A 9,388-nucleotide genomic window follows, 5' to 3' on the forward strand; every position below is an offset into this window, starting at 1 on the left:
ACAAATAACCTGTCTTCGGCTGCATGTGAATTTTATATGAAATTATTTCCAGGGGCATAATGGCATAATATATTTGCAACGTTTAGACCTGAAAATTTTCTTATGCAAACCAGTAGCATATTTCGGTATTAATAGATTGCCCTCCTTCTGAAGTCTATTTGCACGGTGAGAAGAAAATGCTTAAACTGTTTTAATAGTTACATTGGTATAAGTCTACTGTAAAGCCCTTTGAAAATGGTATATTTTGCACTACTGATTACCATGCTGATTTTTGCCTTTAACAAAATGTATACTGATGGTATTATATCAGACTAAGATCCTTTTGCTATTCAGTTAAACAAAAAATTGAATTGTAAAAATCTTCTGTTTGTTTGTCATCCTTGTGTATGTTAGACATTCATTAAATAAAGTTCCACATGATACCCGTTAAGCACTGCTGTAGATATTTATGGTTTTTACATGGAATATGCATTCTTTTAGTCAGTAAAAATTGACTGATTAAACTGCTTTTTTTCTGCTTTTCATTTCACCTTTTTATTGTGTTCTAATTTTCTTTACTAACATGTTCACTGTCACTTGACTTTGCCTCCTTGATCCCTATATCTTTCTTTCTCATAAAGCACCTTTTGCTTTCACTGCCAAATGGTTTTCTATTTTACAAGTAAGTGTATTCATCATTTTACTATATGAAATCATAGTTTGAAGAATTAGAATTACTCTAAAAGGAGTGACCAAAAAGAGTTTGCTGCCTGAAAGTGTCCTTCAAAACAAACTGGATTACAGTTGTTGTTTTTTCTGCAATAAAGCGTGACTTCTAAGAGTATTCTAATCAGTTCCTTGATGTTTATTTTATGCTTTCAAGTCAATGTCATCTGTTTTTAAGGTGAATGTTCTTACAGTTGACAAATCAAAATGGAAAAGATCCTTATAGATTATAAAAGCATTTAGAATAGACTTGGTAGATATTTAACAAAAAACAGGAACTTTTTTTTTTCTTCCTTAATTATTTTTTAGATGAAACTTTTTTTTTTTCACCATTTGAAAACTTTACCATGAACTTCTCTCTTCATGTGAGCCCTGAAGCTAGGATTGCCAAATGTGAATTCTGGGCAAACTATGTATGATCTCAGAAAAATTAGAAAAGCACCATCTGCATTTTAAAAAACTGTTGAGATTTCTCGCTTGAGAGTCAGTAGTGATTTCTTTGAAAGACTTAATAGTGAAGCTGCCTGATGTTAACCACCACTTATGTAAATTACACCTGCTTTGGACTTCATGAACTTGTATATTTGAGTTTTTTGGAAATGTTCTTTGTTCATTCATGAGCATCCAGAGTATTTCTTAACCATTTTGTCTGTCTTGCTTATTCTTCATTCCCCTTCTATTTAAAATGCCCATGGAAATATGTCTGTTGCTATAGGCAGTTCATCTTTGCTGATGCTATATATCACTTTTTGATCATTTGTTCCACAAATGAAATGTATAGAATACATTCCAGCTTTACTCTCTGGATCTTATCACAAAAATCCTTTATATATGGCATATTTGAAATAAATATTTTTGATTTGCAAATGCACTACATAACTATGCTAGTTCTGCTTTGGGAAATAAAGAATATGCTCTGGAAAAGTCCTGTAATCAGCTCAAATGCTTTGTATCCAAAACATGGCGTTGACCATTTCAGCAGCATTACTTATTAATTTTGGGCTCAGGTATCGATTGTGTGTGGTGATGGTGTTTTTTTTCCCTTATAGTATTGAGGAACATAAGTAAAGAACATCTTCAGTAGCAACTTATCTATAGTTTGCTATATACAGTAGCAAAGTCACACCCCCAAAATAATTATTTTCAGTTTTAAATTGCATCTGAACTTGTGGTTGATCAAATTATAACTTCCATGCAAATGGGTTAACCAGTTTTATGAGCAGCACATTTTTCATTGATTCTTTGTCAGTTTATGATGACTTGCATAAGTGTCTTTATCCATTATATTATCTAATTAAATACTAATGCAGTGTGAATATTTTTCCATATGGTTCATGTTTGTTTCCTTCTGTACCTTACATTCTGTTTCTGATTTAGCTCTAGTACCCACCCCCTTTCTGGTTGTTTGCTGTCTCAATATTGTGATATTGTTCGTTTGGCTCTTGCTTGAAGTTATTCTCATTATTACAACTGTAAAGCTGGCTCACTTAGCTCTTTACATCCAAAACTTAAATTGATTTTCATAATTATTTAACATAATTATTATCACATTAGTTTTCTCATATATTATTGTTGGAACACACTTTCTTGTTAGGTGTCATGTGCTTGTTATGTTTGCCATTTATTTTCTTTCACTGCAGAGTATTTAGTATGACTCTAGAATATTAATATGTGAAGAACAACTATCATTTTGAGCTGTAATAGCTGAAATTAACACTGTGTTCAAAATGTGTAGCGTTCACATAAAGAACTGAATCAGGAACTGAATATAACCCTCCACCAAATAAGTATTCTGAGGTCTATATTCTTTTAAGGAATAAAACTAAACCATCCATTGCTACTAGAGAAAGACCCTAAGAAAAATATTTATGGTTTGGTTTTTTGTTTGTTTTTTTTGCTGAAACATTGGTATATTTAACCTTGTCCCAATTCTCAGGTATGGCCACATCAGGATCTGTCATGGTAAGTGTAAATGGGTGGCAGAAAAGACCCAGAGCGTTATTAAGAATCAGGCCGTAGCATTAGTGAGTCAGATTCTTTGGTGTTATATGGCTGTTTTATGCTATACCTTTAGCATAATCTGGCTGTAAAAGTGGCTTGACAGACCTCAGGGGAACACTGATATGTAAGGATAATTTTCTGTGTATAGCTGCTGTAGGAGCTCGTACCACAGGCATGCCCTATTGCCCTATAGAAGGGAAAAGGGTCATGATTCCTGTGTAAGACTGAGCAAATAATTGGTTTTTGGTTTGACAGCTGAACAAAAAAGGTCAGCTCAACCCAATGTGTAAAACCTTTTTATTTTTACTTCCTTAATTGAAAAAAGAGAAAAAAGTACGGACAAAAATATTCCTTTTGAGATAAATCTAAATATATTATTTTTTCTGTCTTGTGCAATTAAAGCAGAGGACTGTATGGTGTCCAACAGGCCAATTGTTTAGGGCTCTGTAGTCTAGAGCATGGAAGACCTGGATTGAATGGCCACCTTTTACCAGAGGAAAATTGAAACCATCTCTCCCTGCTTCCCTTGGGAATGCTCTAATTACCAACTCTCTGGAATTCTGGGGTGTTGTCTGTCTCTCCCGTTGATGCTCTTTAATTTTGTAAAATTTCACTGGAACAAGGACTAGAACCTGGATACATAGGTATGAGATACTAAGCGGGACAATTTCAACAGGAGAGACCAAGGGATACATCTACGCAAGTGTCCCATATTCTGTAGTTAAGGTATTCTCCTGAACTGTGAGAAACATTGGTTCAAAATCAGTGAACTAAAGAGTAAATGCCTTTGAACTTGGTGCTTTCACCTCCCAAGTGCCTGTTTGAACATCCAGGTATAGAGTTACTCCCTCCCCTTCTTTTTGTGGTTCAGTTAGATATTTTATAGAAGATAGACCAGCTTCAACAGGAAACATGAAGGCCAGTGTAGTTCCAGCATATCCTAGGGTAGGATACTGTCATGTGAAGAGATTAGTATTTAACTCCTGTTCACCATGACCCTGGGAAGACTTCTAACTTATTAGGGCCTTGAAATAAAGAATTCCAATCTTTTTTTTTTTTTTTGCAGGGTCCTATCCAGTAGGTCCTGCAGGCATAATGGGAAGAGGAATGCCTAGTTTATGTATCAAAGGAAGCTCAGGTGCCTAAGTGTTCAGCAGTTCTGAACATGCCTAGAAGCAGATCTTTGCAGAAGTAGAGAACCTTACCAGTAAGGTACTTACATCCTTGTCATAAACTAGACACTTTTTTCCAGGATCATGCACAAGCAATGGCTTTTCCCATTGCTGCAGTGGGGTCCTCCTTTGTACAGGTCTCATCAAGGAGTCAGTAAATGAACAGGTCCAGGTCCTCCATAGTCTGCACTTCACTACACTTGCATATCTTTGTGTTGTTAGAGTAGCTCCATTTGATTGTGTTTATTTTTGATCTTCCAGTTTGTATGTGTAGGCAATTTCAGACATGGCCATGTCAGCCAGTCTAAATCAGCCCCTCTGGGAAGATCCTTGTGGGGTTTCAGGGCCATTTGGGAACATTTTGGCCATTTTGGAGCATGTAATTTTTTTTCCTTCCATAGCCTCAGTCACACTCTGTCAGCTGTCATGTCCAATAGCACAGCACTCGTCACAAAACTCTTGTGCTTTAAGCTTAGTTACTTGTATGTGACCATACTGTGGAAGCCTGGGGGCCATAAGTTGCTCTGGTGCGGTCTGCACATCATGCAGTTCCCACTGGTGTGACTTGTGGGGTGCGTGGCCCCTGCCCACTTGGAAGTTTGACAGCAATATTTTATTGTAACTGGATTGTAACACATGGCTGTGACCATGGGATCTTCCTAATCTTGCTTGTGTGACCCAGTCAACTGATTGTTCCTTTGTGTGGTTAACTGCCCTACAGTGCATTGCCTTGTGTTACTGGTGTCACTTTTGATAGTTGTTCTCTAGATACTGTTGCTTGTTGTGACCATATCAGCTGTTTCAATTTCCAGAATGCAGCCACATAACCAAAGTAAGGCAAGAAAAGTTTCTCACTGCACGGAGACAAATTTCTTAGAAATTATTGCAGCCAAATTAAATACAGAAGTATGGGTGAACCCAAGTGTCTTACCCCATGAAAGATGCATTCTACCTCAGGGCTAAGCTGCTTCTGGGTGGCAGGAGGCTGCACACCCTGCATGCCATACACCCCTGAGTTCTCCACTGTCAAATGTGCAGCACAGGCAACTTGGTTTTCGTCCACTATGTGTGCACAGTCTGGCTCTTCTCCACCCTATGGGCAGCACAGCCTCCCTCCTTGCTGCATGCACATGCCTCCTCTCTTGTGATGTAGGTAGCCCAGATTTCCCCCTGCCAGGCTCGCAGCACTCTCTGTGCCCAGGCCTGCTCTACCCCATCTGCAGAAGCAGAAAAGAGAGGGGGAGCCTTGGAAACCCCAGCTGCCTCAGCTACCGAAGTGGTGGGGGAGTGGCTGGTGAGCAGGAGCCTGGGGCCCACAGGCTGCACATTGGACAACTCTGTTCTTCCATATAAAAATATTCAAAGAACCGTTCAAATACCTATATTATTCAGCCCTTACAGTGTCTTGAAAAATGAGGCAGAAGGAATCGGGTTAATTATTAATAATAGTACATGGAAAGGTAGTCTTTTAAATTAAACGGCATAGGATTTTTATTTATTTATTTGGTCTGTGGAGAATTATGATGTCAACCCTTCTTTAAATACAGGTTTGTAACTCCAGGCAAAAAATAATTTGTGACATTAAAAATCTGTTAAAACATCACTTATCTTCAGCTATCTTTATCATGAATCCAGAACTACCATACTTAGTAGCATAGTTAATCTGAGAGTACTTTATCAACAGCTGATTGAATATTTCACAAAGACCAGTTTTCTCTTGAAAAGTATTTCTATGTTCTTTGACTTTGTATCCCAACAGTGTCTATTGTTTTAAATGCTGATCACAAAAGATCTGAAGATATGGTACATTTTGCAACTGCAGTTAATGCCTCCTATAAAACTTTCTTGTAACTTTTATTTTCAGAATTTCTATCAGAGTGCCTTAACTGTACTGTGGTGTATCTCACAATCTGAACTTTCTGTTTATAATAGTATAATCTAATCAGGACAGAATGCATTTTACTATGCACAGAACTGCATTTTGGGAAGATGTGTATTGGCCACTTTTACCAACTTTTGTATCTTTAAGAAAGCCCCTACAAATCCTTTGATCTTTGCCTGATTATTTCAAAGAAAACTGAACCCTATAAAATTCCATTTCCATGTTTATATACTAGGTTATTCATCTATAACTTGTTTTCACATTGTAAGACTCTTAGTTTTATATCTTCATTATACCAAATTGTAACTAATGACTTTCTCTCTGTTCTTCCCAAACTGATGAGCAGGAGAGCCAAACCTAAACAAGCACTTTTGGCACCTATTTTCCCAGCCTCTTTCCTACTGTGCAGTGATGGATTACCTCGTTCTGTTGACTTGGGCAAGACTGGAAATAAAAGCAAACAAACATACATGCCCATCTTCTGTAGCCTACCTAGAGGCATATGCCAAATTCAACAAAAAGGCAATGTTTCAACTGTGTGGAAGAATGCAATGGAGATGATGTCCAAGTGATGAGGGATCAAGTGGGCCACAGCAACACACACAAAGTGGGAATATTTAATACAGACTCATCAGTGTATCCTTTTCCTCTCTCACCACTGCATGTTGCCCTTCATTTGCTACTGTGTAGTGTCTTGGCTCCTAGATTAATATATTCCCCAGGCAGCTGTGCCTTTCTTATACTAATTACCTCTTACATATCAGAATTTGTTAATAAATGAAAAAATAACATTTATATGATAGTGACAGAAACTGATATTTGATAATAAAGATATTATATACGTACATGAACTATAGGTTTAAATATTAAGGTTGTGAAGTGAGACTAGAAATGGTAAAATTAAGACTGTATAATGATTTGTGCTCCCTCCATCCATGTATTGTATACATGTTGATACAGCCTCCAGTTACTGTATATAATCATAAAATGTGATCATATAATACTCTATTATAGTATTCACACACTGTGAACATATGATGGTCATATGATCACAGGATCATTGCTCATTCAGTACATAGGATGAGTTGTTCTCACTTAATGATTTCCTTTTTTACTGCAGGCTTTTACAGTCTGTTTTTCAGACAGGATTATTAAATAGAGACATGGGCAGAGAGGAGGGGAAACAAGCTTCTGGTTTTTGGAGAATTGTGATGCATAGAATTTGATGCATAAAATATGGTTCATATTTGTAAAAACCAAGCACCATGCCAGAGCTCTCCTAGATGTATGAGATCAGTTTGCAAAATTCCCTAGGAAACTAAGCTAAGGGTTCAGGTAATAGTCTGAGACAGGTTCCTTAAGAAGGGTTGTAACCCTACTGTATAAAGTGTATTCATTCGAGATGTCTGCTTTGACTTCACAGTGCTGTCAGCGTATACTAAAGTGGTAGTTTGCTTAGGTACAATCACTTGGATCCGAAGGGAGAATCAGAACTGAAGGCTTTCAAAATCCCTGTACCCCCAGTATAAATTAATAAAAGAAAACAAAAGGCTCAGGGGAACTAGAGGCTCCCACTTTCCTAATGGGGAAGAAGACAAATGATTGTGGAGCATATTCAAACCCATTCTGACCCCAACAGGCTCATTTGGGAGGTTTGTAGTCTCCTTTTCTGTTTTAAGGATGTCAAGGACTATAGTAAACGGTATTGACCATGTCAGATCTGAATTTACAATGTGACATTTGCTGTATTTTCTTGCATACAACATACGCTTCTTCCCCCCATGGCTGCTGGACATTTCAGTATGCATTGTATGCCAGAAATAGAGTAAGAACAATTTCTGCCATTTACAGGCAAAAATGAAAGTAAAATCTGCATGTAACTGGGAGCAGAACAATGAGCAGGCGCTACCCAGCTGCTGCTACTCAGTGGGCATGTCTACACAAGATGCTATGTTGCCGTAGCCACAAGCTACCTCGGTATAGTGGATCCCTGTGGTGACGTAACTGCTAAAAATAGCTATGTGCTGCCTAAAGCAAGTACTAAATGATGCTGCAGTAATAACTGCCCCATGGGGGGCATGTGTAGACACGCCCAGCTACTACAGGGACAGATCTTTTTCTCTTCATTCTGCCTTTCAAAAAGGTTCATTATTATATCCTGGGGTGTGTTATATGTTAGAAAGTACAGGAATTGGATTATAACGGACAGTTTAATCAATTACATCAATTGCTCTTTCTGGGAAAGGGAATGAGCAAGTGCAAACATTATACAGGTGTTTCACAGGTACAAATATACACAGATTGTACCTTCTCCAGTTCATATTATGATAGGGGTTTGTTGCATAATATTTGGTAGCCCTGTCCTTTGGTCATTTGGCTTTACTGCCTTGTGACAGGATACTATGGGGGTATCGTGCATGCTTTGCTACAGGGCTCTGACACTTCCGAGAGGTTAAGGAAAGCCTCAAGTGCTCCTGAATCAGTCCATATCATGCAGGGAGTGCACTTCCTAACAACAGTCTCATACTGTCTCAGAGGCAGAATGGTGGGGGAGGAGGGGGGACAATGAATACAAATACTTTTGATCCAGACCCTGATGATCGTAAATCTCCTGACAACAAAGTAGTAGTCACTTCAACATCTTCCCTGTCAGAAAGTGGCAGTCAGAATCATGAATTAGTTGTAAGAATGGCTTCAACTTTAAAAATATTGGCCATTTCAGGACAAAAGATGTTCAATGTTGTCCCGTGTTGTCCATCCTAATGAGTCTCTTGATAACAGCAAGATCATGCTCACCGTTTGAGAAGGGATTTATAATCTGCCAGACCACTTTAGACAAACTCACTTTAATCAGCCACGGTAAGGGAAGCTGAGAGAAGTTCAGAGAGATGCTGTGTGAGGATTTTTTTTCCATGACTCCCAACTAGAGGATAGACCCTTCAGATGACAAAAGGAAGTTAAGCATATTCTATACAATCTGACAGAAAACCAAAAATTTAAATGCTCAGGGAGATTTTCTACTCAGCCTCACAAAAGCATAAGGGTTTCTAATTACCAGGATATCGCGTCAAAGTATCAGTAAGAGGAGCTCTGGAAATGAATGCCATTATTTTCTAAGGGCCTGCCTGACAAGCAAAGAATTAGTTAAAACCTTAATTGTCCTAGGAAAATCAGTATTTAAGTATAGACAGGGCCTCAATTGTTTACTCAGAAGCTACAGCAAGAGCAACGGCTTCATGCACGGCTTAAATCTGGGTAATTAGAACACACATGGAAGAATTCTCTTCAGTGGGGATGGCTTGTTCACTGCAAAGACCTTCTGATGAACAACATTAGATCTGCCACTATGAGTATGGGTACATGAACATGTTACTGCAAGGTATGGACAGCAATACCCTTCTTCATCCCTATCTTTGAACTTCACATCAGTATCATCACTAACTACCTCCTGTTCAAGCATAGCATAGGGAAAGATCTTTAAGACATATCCAAAGGTTAGAAAAATAGCATCCTTATCATCTACGTAATACCTTACATTAGAAATTTGTAGTACAAACTATAGAATCAGAAGAATTAGGGTTGGAAGGCCCCTCAGGAGGTCATCTAGTCCAACCCCCTGCTCAAAGCA

The 9,388-nt window shown here is 38.1% G+C and overlaps 1 long non-coding RNA gene across 1 annotated transcript; it reads left to right on the forward strand.

The window, feature by feature from the left end:
* The first annotated feature begins 3,161 nt into the window (after positions 1-3,161).
* LOC109291278 lies at positions 3,162-7,485 on the forward strand. Its single transcript, XR_002095800.1, has 2 exons — positions 3,162-4,028; positions 6,107-7,485. It is a non-coding gene; the product is annotated as an uncharacterized LOC109291278 (long non-coding RNA).
* The last annotated feature ends 1,903 nt before the right edge of the window (positions 7,486-9,388 follow it).

Source organism: Gavialis gangeticus, unplaced genomic scaffold (genome assembly GCF_001723915.1).
Source record: "Gavialis gangeticus isolate Ggan-Ray unplaced genomic scaffold, GavGan_comp1, whole genome shotgun sequence".
Classification (NCBI taxonomy): domain Eukaryota; kingdom Metazoa; phylum Chordata; order Crocodylia; family Gavialidae; genus Gavialis; species Gavialis gangeticus.